Genomic DNA, 15,740 nt, shown 5'->3' on the forward strand with positions numbered 1-15,740 from the left:
TGTGCTTTCTGAAGTCTGGGAACCCTAACATGGAGCTCAATTCTTTCTTCATATCATCATCAGTTCAGGTTAATGCAGTCAGAGCACTACAGACCGGGGAAATTCTAATCCACCGTATTTCTTAGGGACGCTCCAGGTTATCAGCCAACCAAACAAGAAAGCACTGTACCATCAGAAATAAAATTGTGTATGTATATGTTAACCCTAAATGTTTTTCTTTACTTCTGCAGTCCTTTTCTTACATTTTTCCTGAAAGCACAGCAATTAGTAACATGGGTGGCATTTGTTTGTTGCTACATGGTTATAGAAAAAGTGCCAGAGCCCCATAATAAATTATTTCTCTGAAACATTAAATATCTGGACAACTAGCTGTCGATGATTTTCCATGCACAGATGGAAGCTGAAGAAGAGCAGATCTGTGGGGTCTGAATCTCATGCAACACAAAAGGAGTCCTTTCATGTTACATGAAAACACCCTGCAGTGTTTGAAATTAATTCCTTTGGATCAGGGGGAATCAATTTTGGTCAAATTGCCTTCAATCAAATGACTAATGGTTTTGTTAAAAATCTCATTGTCCGTCTTGAAGAGAGATGTTGATCTGGATAAGCTGTGCTGAGCTTCCCTGTGCCCCCCACACTGCTCGTGGCTTGAGAAAACTCTTCAGAAAAATATAACATGCAGCAAATTATGATGTTATCATGTGTTAGCACATCTCATTCACAGAGCTATCCAATTTGATTTTAAATTGCACATAAATCTTCAACTAAATGTAATCCAGATTTCGTATTGTTTTATTATTCTCTTCCTCTATACCTCTTCCCAGAGTGTGTTCAAGAAGACCATATCTTTTCATTCCTCTATCATGAATATGCATTATACTCAGGGTTACATTTTGGGATCTGGGATGGATGATGTTTCTTTCTTCTGAAATCTGTTTGGTTGGGGAAGTTGTGGTTTCTTAAGTCTCTAAAATTCAATGTCAGGTCAACTCTACATCTCTTTATCTGATCAAATTTTGATGTGGCATTAGGTAAAAAAAAAAAAAAAAAAAAAAAAAAAAAGCCATTATGCTCCTGAGATTTAAAGAAAAAATTGCTTCTGCCCAATTGTTATGTATGCTATTTCTTGTGTGCAGGTCTTCTATTAGATGTGTCGAGGTTTGCTTTGGTTAATAAGGAAGGGATTATGTGAGAGATAAGTTGATTATTCAATAATTCCCCAGGAAAAAAAAAAAAAAAAAAAAAAGAAAATCTGAAGCAAATTCAGGTAATAAACACCATCTGTGTCGGGAAGAACAGTCTGTGAATGGATGTGGTAAATCTCTCATATGTGTGTGTGCAATAAGTGCTACACATCCCAATGCTGAGGCACTCAGGTCCACACACTAAGTCAAAAGCCTTTCACCCCAGCCTACACCCAGGCAAGGAACACATGAACTTACCACGAACACCCAGTGCTTTATTTCCAGATAATTCTTCGGGCCAATTTGAGAGTAAGTAGTAACTTTTGCAAGTCTCTGGCTACTGGTGAGCTCCATTCTTTTCTTGTTTGCTAGCCCAGCTCACCTGAAGATTTCTTCTCCAGCTTTGTTTTTTTTTTGCTAAATTGTAGTGATTTGCTTGCTTCTCTGAATAGCTTATCACACCTCTGTATGGATTTCACCATGGGTAAGGTTCTTTTGGAAGACTTTTTACATTGTTTATTTTTTCTGCTTCTTCATATTTATTTATTTTTCTAAATATACATATCCAGTGGGAAGCTGGTGCCAGGATTTGGTTCTGCAGTTTCTTCATATGCAACAACCAGGAGGTGCACTGGGCTGAATTTTCCAATGTTTTGGTGTCCACTGGTGGTTTCACTATTTCACTGCTGTGCTGTCATGTGGAAAATCTCCAATACTTTTTCCCTTGGTTAATTAGGCTGTTGGTGGCCTCCAAACTGTGGCCATGATGGTTGGGGAGTCAGACTGTGATTTGTGGATTACATTAGGCCTGGTGCTTTAAAAAGCTCCTTAAAGTGCTACCTGCCCTGACTGCAGTGCACTTTAACACCTTTTTAGCCCGCCAACCTGCTACATTAGCCTATGCATGCCACGATAAGCTCTGGTGCTGCACAATGCACAGCACTCACCCACGAAATTTTAAGACTGATTTATTCTTGTGCAGAACATCTATAAAGGACATAGATAATGATGTAACGACACTTGCAGCATTGTACCTTACTACATCAGAAGTAAGCAATGGAGAATTGGGCCCTTGATCTTTCATGTAATGCCTTGTTGAGTCCAGACTTAGTACCACAATCAACTTTATGCTGCACATGTGGTTAGAGTGTATGAAACACTTTACTGCTCTTTTAAAGCTGCTTTCTCCAAGGTAACATTACAGTAGAAAACAGAGAATGTTTGGATACATGTCTTTGGATGATTTTTCCAAATGCTCGGGAAGTTGATATAAATTTTCTTTAAGGCTTGGCTGTCTTCCTTCTTTTGATTGAAGTTAATAATTGCAGACAATATTTCCAAAGAACTGTATGTGAAACTGATTCTAACTTGCTAGTAATGCAGAGAAGAGGAAAGATTTGAAAACTGAAATGTCATAAGATTTTATTTTTATTGGTGTGGCAAACTCTTTTTGAACTGATCGATGCCTTATCAAAGGTTTAAAAAGCATAGTGATAACAAGCTCATCACATAGACATTTTCAAGATTAATAAGTTATCACAACACTTTCTGCACTATCTCCACAATTCAGTTCACCAAGCTTTCCACATCTGAACATTTTGGAGAGGCTTCAAATGGTTTTCAAGGAGGGGAGTTTAAAATTCAGAGCACGCCACGACGAAGGGTAGGTTTTCTGCAATGGTTTTGAGGTGACCAAGTAACCTACTGACTTGCATTATAGTACACAGTTCACGACATACTGTCCTCATGAATCACTGAAATTGCTCTTTCCAGTCATGCCCAAGGCTCTCCTCCTGCCTTCCTTCACACTGCTTTCTTTACCTCTCTCCAAGAGCCGCTTTTATCACCCTGACTTGCACAAGACACCAGCTAACAAATGCTTTCCAGCATTTGGGGAAAGGTGATTTCTCTTGTCGAAACTCACACACACCTTTTGAGGCAGTAGGAATCCTAAGAGCCTCCTGACAGCGGGATAAGAGTAATGCTGGGTTCATCATGTGCCTAGCGCCTCCAGTCCCCCCTTTTCCCCATATTGTTTGTTAGGGTTTTGTGCACTTCTCTTTGAATCATAAGATTTTGAGGGAAGGAGACAGGCTCTTACTGTGTGCTAATCTCCAGCCTAGCAGGGTGGGCCTGTGATCTTGGTGGTATCTGTGGCAGTGAGTGGCTAGGTGTTTGGGGATATTTTAAGGGATGATGTAGATACAAGTGCTGCACCAAATTCCCACATAACAGGGGACTGGAGATGCAGGGGCCACTATAACACTTTCTGCTTCCTCTCTACCCCGATTTTCATTTAGCTCTTAATGAATGAGCCAGCATGGGGTTAAGGGTCCTAGTTCCTTTTCTGTAACGGGCTTCAAAAAAGGGTAAGATTTTTTGCCTTGAAGAATGTCCAAGACAAATGAACATGCCAAAGATTTTCTTTGGGGTGATCCAGGTTCTCACGGGGAAAAATGGGCTGTGTGGTCACCTAGTGTAAAGCAAATAAAGATCCTCCTGAATAGATTGCATTTATTATGTTAACTAAACATAGTAGATGGTGTATAATGCAGATATCTAGCACGTGGAAGAACTCATAATGTCTTGCCTTTCTTTTCTCTCTTCATTCCAGGTAGATGTGAAATAATGATCTGTGTTATGTTGAAATGCTCATTTCTTTCCCCAAAATGGCTGTGTGTGTCACGGTGAGAGCAGTGGGAACAGTTACTTCAGAGTAAGGTGAATTCCCTCCAGCATTCCTCTGGCTTTGTCTGGAGCTGTGCTCTCAGGTGCCTGCCTGCTCGTGACAGGCTGTGTACAGCCCACCCTCAGCTAGGATGTATTAATGGGATTAATGGCACTGGCGTAGCTGTATTGGCAAATGCCTTTCAGAAGTTCATCCTGTGAGCCCCTTCAGAGCAATGGGAATGGAAAAAGGCAGGTTCGAGTGAAACCACAGAAGAGGTTGAGAAGATGACTAGCAGGACCCATACACAAGCCTGAAGAGGCCAGCACGTGAGGTCTTTTGGGGATGTGTGTGGGGAAGGATGCCTGGGCAGATACTACAGGCGGAGAACAGCCCTGCCTGCTGGCCACAAGACGCTTTGAGGGGTGGAGGTGGTGTTGCCTTCAGGAGGCTCTGAGTTACAGCAGCAGTGGTGACCCATGGGCTCAAGCAGTTAGCACCTGTCTCTGCCTGGAGGGGGAGAACTTCGAGCTTCATTGAGGACTTGGACTAGAAATTAGATGAGGACTTTCTCTCCAGACATCCCAGAGCACGCTGCAGGAATAGGCTGTCCCTGCTGTCAACTCAGTTTTGCAGAGGAGAGGCCAAAGTGGAGCACAGCTGTGTCATTTTCTAAGGGCCAGCAGCAGTACAAAAGCAGAGACCTGGTCTCCTCCCTCTCACGTACCGCTCCCTGAAGAGGTCTATTTCTCTAGCAGAGCACAGAAGAAACTTAGAGAGAAACTGGTGGAGGCAGAATGGCTGAAGAAGTGATGTTGGAGTTGGAAAGAATTTCTGGGAGTGATGTTGGAGTTGAAATTTCTGGGATTGTCTGTGCTCTCCGCTGGGTGGAGAATGGAGGGCCCAGCCACACATGGTGCTGGAGGTCAGGCCCTGACACCCCACCCGGCTGGGCTGGGAGCAAACTGAGCTCAGCATGCTGGTTTAACTTCCCAGCAGCATCCCTGGACCGATCCTGGTGTGGATGCTTTGCTCACACGCTGCAGGTGAGTGACCAGCAGGCAGATATACAGAAAGGGGAGATGTCAGATGGCTCGTGCACCTTAACCCAGGGCTCAAAGCAGTGCTTCAATGCAAAGTGCAGAGAAACATCTCCAAAGAGCCAAAGGAAACAGTGAGAATTTTAATGCACAGAATCGCTGCTCTACCATCCTCCCTTTTCCCTGTTTTTGGGCCCCACACACTTTCTTCAAGGGAGCGGACTCGCGGGCACCTCAGAGAGCATTTGCAAACATCCCCCCCTCCCCCTCGCCTTTCTTTTTATTGCCTCGCTTCTACCTGTAATGAAAAAAGGTCCCCGCTGTGGTCAGACTCTGTGTTGTTTGATTTCAGCACGGATCGCAGTGATGAGGGCTTACCGGCGGCCTTTTGTGTGTGTTTAACGCTGCAGCTGCCGGGGCGAGGGGAAAACTCAGCAGACTGAGCAAGACGGTCTAAATACTAATAAAGTCTAAGGGTGATTGGAAGGAGCGGGAATGGGAAAGCCCACAATCCAGGTAATTAAGCTGTAAAGCCCACAGGGGAAGGGCTGTCACCAAGTCATCTGATGTGGGATGAAGACCAAAGCACAGTGTGATTCTTTGTCTCTTAATCCCCTCCTCTGCTCCCCAGCACGTTCTTATTTCCCTATAAAGTCTTTATACGAAAGGTGGAAAAAAAATGATTAAAAAAAATCCTGAAGGATAAATCTTGTAATTCAGAGCACTGAACAGCTGGTAGTTTAAAGCACAGAACAGCAGTTTAGTGATTAATTTACCTCTTTAAAATGCTGAACAATACAATGCAATAAAATATAAAATTCCATTTTGTATGGCCTCCTTCAAACCCACCGTATCCTGGAGTGCTGTCTGAAGTTAAAGTGCAGCTACAGAGTTAAATAATCAGTAACAGCAGAAGGGAGAGGCATAAAGAGAGATGTGCGAGCAATAGAAAGACCTGCTCTTCAGGAACCCCCCTCCAGCCCATTTAATTTTACTGAAAGAGAGTAGCCTTGGCGATATTTTTTTATTTTTTTTTTTTACATATTGATGGATTTTTGCCTCGCGTGCCCTTTCCCTCTCCTTCCATCTCGCACAAGCGTCCCCATGCTACTCCTGCTGCTGCTGCTGCTGTTGACACTCCCTGGTGGCACCAGCGTGCAGCTGATACCGCCGCAGGCTCGCTGAGGCTGGAGAGCTGCCAGATGCCCACTCTGCCTCTCCCCCCGCCTCGTCATTAAGCATTACCTCCGGTGGAGGGTTTGCTCCCCGACCACCACCGGAGGAGGTGCTGCCCCATTTGTCCTGTTTCCACGTGCAACCCGCTGTGGATTCGCATCGGCGATTTGCGGCCTGTCTGGAGACACCGAGGGATGAAGTTCAGCCCTCCTGCAGAGATAGCTGTGACTGGCACGCCAGCGACAGGGAGCCCGTGTGTGTGCGTGCATGCGAGTGTGTGTGTGCGTACAGAAGAGAGAGATAAGAGAGGTGGAGGGGAAATCGGGCGGATAATGATTTGGGTTACGGGGAGAATTGCATTAGTGTGAGGCACACGTGGGCAAATTCATCCCTGGCGTAACATCGCCGAGCTCCCTGAGACAACATCAAGGATTCATTTTTGCCCACAAAAATCAGAAGCCAGCCTAGCCTCATTTGTCAAACACAGCGCAAAGCAGAGGCTTGGGGAGCCCCCTCTGGGGTGGGGGTGGAGGGTTCTGCATGTTTTGGGAACCCTTCGTGTCTGCAACATTCAGGTTTCCTGAAGTAACGCGCTGCTTGTCGATGTTTTTCTTCTTCCACTGGGTAATAATAAGGGAGTTAGTTAGCAGACAGATGCTAAACCCGCTCTTACTGCATTTAGCATTTCAGAATAATGAATAGATTTGCAAATGATGTTTCAAGGCTGCTTCTTTTTCAAACAATGACATCGCTAATGTTCCCAGCTCTTTTGACTTCGCGATTGTCTTCTTCAAACAGTGAAATATTACAATTAGCTTTCTGGGGAGGGCAGAGGGGAAATGTCGTTTTAAAGTAATTTCAAGAAATGTCTGTTATAGGAAAGAGTACGTGCTGGTAAACAATCTGCCTGAACTCCCTGTCGAGTCACACCGTGCTGGTGGCACTGCTCTGTATTTACACCTGAGCAGCTTGGGAGCCGCCCTTCTGACTTTGGTGGAGCGATTCCTTCTCCAGTGGGCTTTTACCCAAGCGCCAGTGAGCCCAGGCTCTGGCCCTGACACCACAAAGCAAGGCTGCCAGCTTAACACACAACGTGGAATTTATCTGAACTCTTATGTATTCAGTGCAAAAAAATCTTGACAAATCTCATCCTGGGGTTTTGAAGGTCACCCTCCCCAGAGCCAAGCTGCAGCCGGCAGCTCAAAAGGCACCTTGTGCTTTTCAAAGCCTGACTGGTGCTTGCCGCTCCTGCTCTTGCTCCCTCTCTCCCCGCTAACCGATCTTTAATATGGATCTAATTCTGACTACATTGCAGCGCGGCGAAATCACATTAGGCAGCGCAAGGAGACTCGCAGCCCCTTCAAGCATGATAAACTTGTGATTGCTTCCCCGAAGCTCTAATGAGCCCGCGTGGGCTGGGCGTGATGGAGAGCTGCCGGGGCGGCTGGCAGCCTGGCTGCGTGCGCTGCAGAAGGGGCTGCACCACCTCCTCCTTCGGCTTGCTGTCTGCAGAGATGCTTGTAAATGCCTTGAGCGTAACCCAAAGAGCAGGAGAGCGCAGATTTCCCCTCCTGCACCGTGGCTGGGTGGGCAGCGAGAGCAGTGCCAGCAGGGACCCTCGCCTCACCTTGCCTTGCCTTCCTTTTCCCTTCCCTTGCCTCTCTCTCTCAGGGAGCAGAGCTCAGGGCTTCGTGGCACTCGCGGGTGAGCCGGGCCGAAAGGTTGCTGCAGAGGTGGGATGGCTTAATGATTGGTTGGCACAGAACAGCGCTTATCTCTTTAAGAAATGGAAATGAGGTCTAATTAGCATATACTGGTTGCAATTAGCATATAAGTCCCGTTCAGGGACTTGGAGGAAGGAAAAGGACCAAGCAGCAACTTAATGGGATTTTATTAGACAAAATTAACCACCACTGAACAGTCATAAAAATATCTAAATTATTAGTAGCTCGGCAATTTATTGTGAGTACTTCCTGGACATGCTAATATCTATTGGATCTGCACCGTGCCTGCTAATCACAAAAACAAACTGTGGGACAAGTATAATCTATCTACTGTGTGTTGTTATGCTATTGCAAGCACGGTATGACAGCTTTATACAAATATATGTGTGTGTGCGTGCGTGTGACTTGGTTTGAGGGGTACGTTTTGGCTAGCGCCTTATGAGTTATGTAAATAGGATACGTCTGAGCAGAAATGATGAACTGGTCGCTGGAGAAACAATCTCACCTGCAATATTGGGGGGAGAAGAGGGAGCTGAAACGTACAGCTGTTGTTGAGTCAGAATATAATGCAAAACCCCTATGGTCATGGCAATCAGGTGCACTCAGAGTCCAAAAGAAAAGCCTTTCTGTGTAAGACGGTGTTCTCTAGAGACAAAAAGGATTCAAAAAAACACTCAGATATATGTATTTTTAACAGAATCATGCTTTCCTTCATCCTCGCTCAGGTTTAATGCTCTTTTTAATGAGCACAGACTACAGTATCTGCTTTAGGTGGGGCCCAGTCTTTGTCTCTCAATGTGATCAGCTGGGGTTGGATGCTATGGAGGTGATGTGGTGAAGAACCAACATTTTTAATTTATAGTGAGAGGTCAGGCAGGCTGACCCAAGGTGGGATCTAACAGAAAGTTTGCTGTGAAGATAGGAAAAATCCCAATGATAAGAATAATTATGTCTCTTGCCAAGCTCCTCGCTTGCTGTTTGAAGAAAGAAGTAGTTCCTGCGAGCCTTTTCTATTGAACACCTACCAAAGTGGGACTTCTGTGCTGGGTCCAGCAGAAACTTATCTAACCAGTAGGTGTGGATGCTGTGGCACTGGGAGTGGGATGGCACCAAGGATTCTCCTCCTTAGCTTTTTATGAAGCACTGTGGAATTGTCCCAAACACTGCAAGAGGCAGCTAGAGTTCTTGATACATGGCCATGGCTGTGTTTACTGCAAGCAGGACCAAAGGACAACCAGGGAAACACAGTAATGCGCTCCTTAGGGGTCAAGTTCCTAGTGTTTATTTATAAGTGGTGCATTTTGTTATGTTATATATGTGCGTAACTCTATATAAAAGGTCAGGTTTGTCTTAGGTTGGCAGAAGAATTGTAGAGGCTAATTTAATATAAACTAAGATTAGAAAAAGAAAAAAAAATAAAACAGATAAAAGTAATCTTAAATGGTTGGTATAGCCCACTCTGCCGCCTGTTTTGGAACAGGATTTTGAACAACTTCTACATTTCATCTGTTTGATATGTTCAGAGCACGGTGAGTGTCTCTGAAATGTTGACTGTGGTGCCTGATGAGGAGCCCAATTTACATATTCTCAATTTAATCTAAAGTAGGTGCTAATTGATTACTGCTGAATGTCAGCACGCTCTGATTATCTGTTCAAGATGCTCTGGAAAAAGAAAAAAAAATCTACAACCCAGAGCTGCAAGTACAAAGAGGGGGGTTGAATTCAGTATGCCATGGAAAGTCTGTTTACTCTTTTACCTGATATTACATAAAGGTTTTAATTACCCAGGCCAGAAGCTGTTGAGTGACTACTGTTTTGCCATGTCCTTCCACAGCAGGTGAGACAAATACAGGATTGTCCTTGCTTTCTGTCCTGGATGATTTTTTCCTCAACTTAGACATCTTTTTCTAGAGTTTTTTTCCCCATCTCTTCTCAACGCTGTCCTGAACAGCTTCAGATTTTAAACCTGAATTTCCTTTCCCTGACTCTGAAGGCATAGTGTAAGGTTAGAGAAGGAAGGTTGACCTTACGTTCAATGTGCCGTGCTAGATTTCAGGAGTCTGTAGTTAATTCCAAAAAGCTGCCTGTAGTTAATTCCAACCCTGCATTCAACTTGGGCAAATAGTAAATTTTTTTTGGGGGGAAAAAAAAAAAAAAAGAAGATATGGGCAAATCCCGTATCTTCTTTACATCTCTGATTTCTCTTTCATGACTCAGCTGTCTTGACTTTGTAGGTAGCAAGGAACATCTCCCACAATGCAGGTATATGAGGCTTATCATGAGGAAGCTTCAATATTTAGCTGGAAACACATAGGCTGATGTAATAGGGCCAATCAGACAGTCCTGTACAGGTTCATTACAGCTTCCTGACCCTCCTACCTCATCTTGGGACTCTTCTCTTCCGCTGAGACCCGAGCTTTTAAAGATTGTTGTTTCTCTGGGTTTGGTGAGCTTTCTTAACTGGGCACCAAGCCCAGCTTTAATCTGTTTACATGCTTTGTAGCATGCCAGATTCTGTACCTGGAGGTAGGTATATATCTACTATTTAAATAAATACCTACACTCTGCATGTGAAATAAATCACCAAGAGCAAAAATAAATAATAATAATAATAAAAAACAGCTGACCTAGATGTAGTGAAGAAATGCTCTCTTACTGTTCTTTTTTTTTTTTTTTTTTTTTTTTTTTTTTTTTTTTTTTTTGTGGCTAGCTACAATTAAGTAGCAAATTGCTGTTTCTCTGGGTCATGGTAGGATTAATCAACAACACTCCAGCGAGGCCATTTTTTCCTGGCTCAGTGTTGGCATGTGGGGCTATTTCCCCAGTAGAAGTGCCTTCCAGTTTAAATCCTGTCATGCAGAAAGCTTTTTCTTCGTGCATGCTCTCCCCCTGTGGTTTCCACAGGAGCTCTGCCCTCCAGCTTTTCCAATTCAGCATTCATGGTATGAACTTGTGTGTTTGGGAAGCTGCCAGGGGATGGGGAGCTGAGGCAGCAGCCAGTGCCGTGTGGAAGTGTTGGTTTTTTTATTACTTCTGAGCAGTTAATCTCCATTAGATTGCCCAGCTCCTGTTATGCATCTCTGGTATGGATAAAGGACTGGGTAAGAAATGCTGTCATTAGGAAATTTCCCTTTCTGTTCTGGCTGTTAAGGTCTGAATGCTTAAATGCTGTTTAGGTCTCTCACGTAGTGGCTCTAAAACTATTAAGACTTTTTTTTTTTTTTCCCTTAATCCTGCAGTACTTCTGCCTCCTGCCATGCATGCATTTCTGATGTGTTTTGCCCTAACCCAAACACTTGTCTCTGCTTCCAGGTCTTATATCTCCCCTAGATGGAACAACCCAAATTGCTTAGAGCCCGGTGAAAGCACTGCTGCATCCCTAAGTCCAGCAAAGTCGGCTCTGATCCTGTCTGCAGCTGCCCCTAGCTCTCCCTTATAGCAGGTTTTTGCATCCTGTCTCTACCTTACAACCCACTCCTGTTGGTGTCCCCAGCTCCTTGTCACACTGCCATACTTCCATGGTGCCCAGGTATGGGGACCTGCTTCCACCTTGCCCCTGGCCAAGCCATCGGGGCTGTTTTTTCCCCAGGGACATGAGGCACAGATGTGCCTGTGATGGTGTTGTTCCTGTCCCTGCGCAGCTCAAGTCATCAGGAGAAGATGAGCCATTCCTCACCAGGAGGGACACCTCCACCAGGTAGCAGCCTTTGGTCCTGCTCTCCCGTTGTGCCCAGAAGCACAAACCCAGTGGCTGATGGAGTTGGGAGAGCAGGGAGAAGAGCAGAGCTGAGGGCTCGGTAGTGACTCTCACCTACTCTCCCCATCTTCATCTCCATGCCTGCTCACCTGGGTGACCTGCCTGAGTCTGGAGACTGCATCTTTGGAGGGACCCCAGAGAAGGAAGCTCTGGGCCCGCGGCCCTGGGCACAGAATGGCTCCGTGGGCTGGGGAAAGCCCCATGCTTCCTCTGTGCTCCCAGCCATGAGGAGTGTGCTGCGAGGGTACATACCCTCTTCCTAAAGCCATTTTCCTACCTTCCTTCTGGACCTTATTCCCCTTTAGCAGGGACATCTCAACAGGCCCTGTGCAGCATCCTGTGTCCTCCTTTTGTCTCAGCAAGGCGATGTCTCCACGTGCTGCCACACCTCACTTTTCATTTGTCCCCTTTCTTTCCATCCCTTTTCTCTCCCCTTCTCTCTCTTTTGCCTCTTGCATGCCCTTCTCCCAGCCTCCTTAACCCCCTGATGACTTCTCCTGTCTCCCTGCCACATTCCCTCTCTTCCCCCATGTCCAGCATCCCCTGTACCTTCTCTTGTGTTTGGACCCCTTTGTTCCTACAGTTGTCTGTCAGCAAGGCCTTCATTTTGAAAGCAAATCAAAGGCAGTCTGTTGTGAGAAGATGGAGAAGTGGTGAAATTACTGGCAATAAGAGGAAACTGAGATTAGAAAAAAGCATTTATTTTTCTCTCTCTCTCTTTTCCTTTTTCTGGTTGTGCCAGAGAAATATGCTGTGTAGATTTTTCTTTTCTCATCGTAGGAAAGACCCGTTCCTGTTTTATCATAGGGAAAAACAATTCAGTAAAAATGGGAGCATGCCATATATCGCGATTGTAAAATGCTACATTAGAAGAATTAGTATAAATTTCAATGCCTTGGTGATGATTTCAACAAAATACCAGGCAGAAATTGCTGGAAAGCGTAATTAATAATTAGTTATTATCCTATAACCATCACAATAATTAATGTGCAGTGTTTTGCTTCACCAGTTGTTTGTTTTTTTTATAAAAAATATTTGATTATTTCTGCCTTCACGGTGTGTATTTCAGATGGTGAAAATGAGTTGCTTTGCACCGGTAGATCTACTGAATATGCAATGAATAATCCCGCAGCAGCCAGGAGCCCCAGCCAAGACGGAAGATGAGACGGTGAGCTGGGAAACAAAGGTGAAGGGGAGAGGCAATGAAAGCACAGCACTCCGTACAATAGCTAAAATACAGATCTCCGGGGACTTCGAGATATTGCATGAACATCAATTTCGCATGCCTATTGTCTGAGTGGTATTAGTGTGTGTAGGACTCCCCGCCCCCGTCTCTCCGAGCGAGGGGAGCATCGTGGCAGATCAGGAAATGGCGTAATTGAATCAGCTCCACCACACGACGAGACTGCAGACCGGACGGGACGAGGCACTGAAATGGCCAGGTATCACGAGCACCTTAGCATCCCCCCACCCCTAAATTACTTCTGCGAGTAAAGGATGCGGGATGTAAACTGCAGCGGGAGACAGTCTGGTCATGGGTTTCATTAGTGGTCCCTTTTGCCATCTGTGAGACTTCATGGCTAAGGAGCCGGATGAAAGAGCTTTCTAGAAAATTCTTCAGAGAAAATACAACTCAAAAATGCGAGTCATGTTTAGGCTGTTTATGGAGAGTTTATTTTGTGCTTAGGAATAAAACAAAATGCCAGTCGCTCACAGCTGTTGGCACGGTGAGATAACACAAGTCAGGCCACACAACCGCAGGTTGGAGGGGTACTCTTCCCATCCCTTGCTCCCCTTTTGCCCCAACAAAAAAGTTGACAATTAGTTTTTACTGCACATACATGAAGGGAGATACATGCTTTGGCCTCTGTGTGAGAGCAATAATTCTCTTAAATTGATGTGTCAGCGAACTAAAACTCAATATTTTTTTCGCACAGTGTATTTTGCAGTCAGAGGACCTTCACTAATCGGAATAAAGCAATTTGGCTCCCTGTCATTGCTCACTGAAAACATATGAGCTGGTTGGCACGTATGGCCTCCCAGATTTATCAGTGTCTCCCATCTAGTGCATGGGAGGTTCAGGGCTGCAGCTCAGAGAGGAGTGAATTTTTATGAATGCTTTTTTCCCCTCCCTGAGAATTCCCAGAGCTAGATTTACTCCTCAGTCTCAGAAATGTTTTATTTATTGTCCGTATCCCATATCCTCTTTAGGTCAAATCGAAGTCATATTTTACATTTTTGATTTGTATTGCTATGTCTTTACTGCTTTGCTCATTTAAAAAGAAAAAAAAAAAAAAAAAAAAAAAAAAAAACCACAGCCCCAAATCTGGGAGAAGTACTATTCCCATGGCTCTCCTTTTCTTTATTATGAGAGCACCGCCATATGAACACACTCAGCTGTCCTTTCAGTGGGACCTGCATAAAAAGGTCTTGCTGCATCTTCCATCAGGTTCACCAAGGGCCAGCTTTGGTGTCGTGTCTTTGTCACACTGCCTTTGAGGAAGCCTGCACCTCTCTCCCAGCTGGCCTAGTGCAGCTTACACCAGTGCTCTGCCAGGACAGGTGGGATACCCATGTTTTAACAACTAGCCTGTGCAGCCTGATGGCACCAAAATGTGCCCTTTTCCCCACCCTCCCTGGCCATGTACGCGGCCTGGCACAGGGCTGGGACCTGCACCGTTGGCACTATTGCAGTGATGATCCTGTGTCCGTGATGATGGCACCCAGGGCCTTGTTCTTGTCCTCAATAGATGAGCTCAGTGTTGATAGCTCAGAATTTACCGCGGATGGGTCCGAAAGCACAAGCAGTGCTCCAGAGGGAAGCAGGGGGGGAGAGGGGTTTGTCCTGTGCACCCCTTTCAGCCCTTCTCCAGAGGTGACCTGCTGGTCTCAGCCAGCAGAGGACCTGCTATCCTTGGCTTCTCCAGCCTTTGTTCCCATCCAGCCTTGGCGTGTTGTGGAGGGAATGCTAAGAGGAGTGGTTAATAACCAGAGAAAAATGGCCCAAGCCTTTGGAAGTCCATTTATCCTTTTAATCACACTCTCTCTAACGAGCTATATTTTTCTTACTTATCATTTCCTTTGTTCGTGCCCATTACAGTGTTATTCACAATTTTAGCTCAAACAATACCTCTTAAATAAGAGGATAATATTAAGTGCATCAGCACAAGGAGGGGAAGCTGCTTTTAAAAACTGAAAGTACTGCTTGATTTCCACTTTCAAAGCATTTAATTTCACCTGGTCCACACTTTTAATATTTTCCAATAAAATAACTAGATGGGGGCACATTAAAATGGTCTCAGTTGAGCTGTTTTAATAAAAGGAGAAAGTTTAAAGAGCTCGGCCATGGATGAAAAGCTATTTAAAGCAAGCGGGTTGGATATTTCTGGCATGGATGCATGAGGTATCCGTCTCCACCTCTAATTAAAAGGTCTATATTGTTCAGCTCTACATGACAGACATATTGAAGACCCAGGAGACTGCCATGTTGTCCTGTGTTGCTTCTCACTCATAGTGATCCTGCCTGCACTCCTGGGCAGTTTGGTGATTTGGGCTTTGCACCTCACAGTCCTGCCAGCCTGGCAGGGCAGCTGCACCCACAGAGAGAGAGCTCCCCCGGGTTACACTGAGCTCCTGGAAAAATGATGCCGTCTTCTTGTGGCAAAGCAGAGTCCAGAACTGGGAACACACCATTAATGACACAAATAAAGGTTTTTTCATGGGTCTTTTCATGCAAAATGTTGCCAGTGGCATTTCAAGAGTGATTATGTTGACAAACAAAAAAGCAAATGGGTCCCTTTCTTGCAGCCATTGGCCTACCAGTACCAGCAAGGACCTGGATTTGCTAGAAAAAGGAGCAGGTAAGGTGGTTTATCTACCTGAGAAGTTCCCAGTCTGTGGGATTCTGCTAAAAATGAAGCTGAAGACATGGCCTGTGCTAGCTGTGACTTGCAACCCCCCAATCCTTTATAAGATGAGACCACAGGTTTGTGGATTGTGAAGCAGCTAGAATGCTCTCTGACAATTTCCAACTCTACAAAAAGAGACACCAAAAATAATCTTTATTACTTTTTGAAAACCTGACTTAGAAAGGCTTTGAATGATGAATAGGTACCTTGCTATTTCGCTATGCATAACCATTGTGTACAAACGGGTGAAAAGTGTACATAGTGTTTTAAGGTACAGGTGTCT

The 15,740-nt window shown here is 44.9% G+C and overlaps 2 long non-coding RNA genes across 3 annotated transcripts; both read left to right on the plus strand.

Annotated features, from left to right (window-relative positions):
- Nucleotides 1-1,352: 1,352 nt before the first annotated feature.
- LOC311422304 lies at nucleotides 1,353-5,221 on the plus strand. The gene is made up of 2 exons (XR_014685257.1): nucleotides 1,353-1,493; nucleotides 3,799-5,221. It is a non-coding gene; the product is annotated as an uncharacterized lncRNA (long non-coding RNA).
- Nucleotides 5,222-7,924: 2,703 nt separating this feature from the next.
- LOC311430334 lies at nucleotides 7,925-14,589 on the plus strand. 2 transcript variants are annotated; one of them, XR_014688704.1, is made up of 3 exons: nucleotides 7,925-8,151; nucleotides 12,619-12,991; nucleotides 13,999-14,589. It is a non-coding gene; the product is annotated as an uncharacterized lncRNA (long non-coding RNA). The 2 variants fall into 2 exon arrangements; XR_014688705.1 differs by lacking the exon at nucleotides 13,999-14,589 and having other exon boundaries at nucleotides 12,619-13,789.
- The last annotated feature ends 1,151 nt before the right edge of the window (nucleotides 14,590-15,740 follow it).

The sequence above is a fragment of the Aythya ferina genome (assembly GCF_964211825.1).
Source record: "Aythya ferina genome assembly, chromosome: 1".
Taxonomy (NCBI): Eukaryota; Metazoa; Chordata; class Aves; order Anseriformes; family Anatidae; genus Aythya; species Aythya ferina.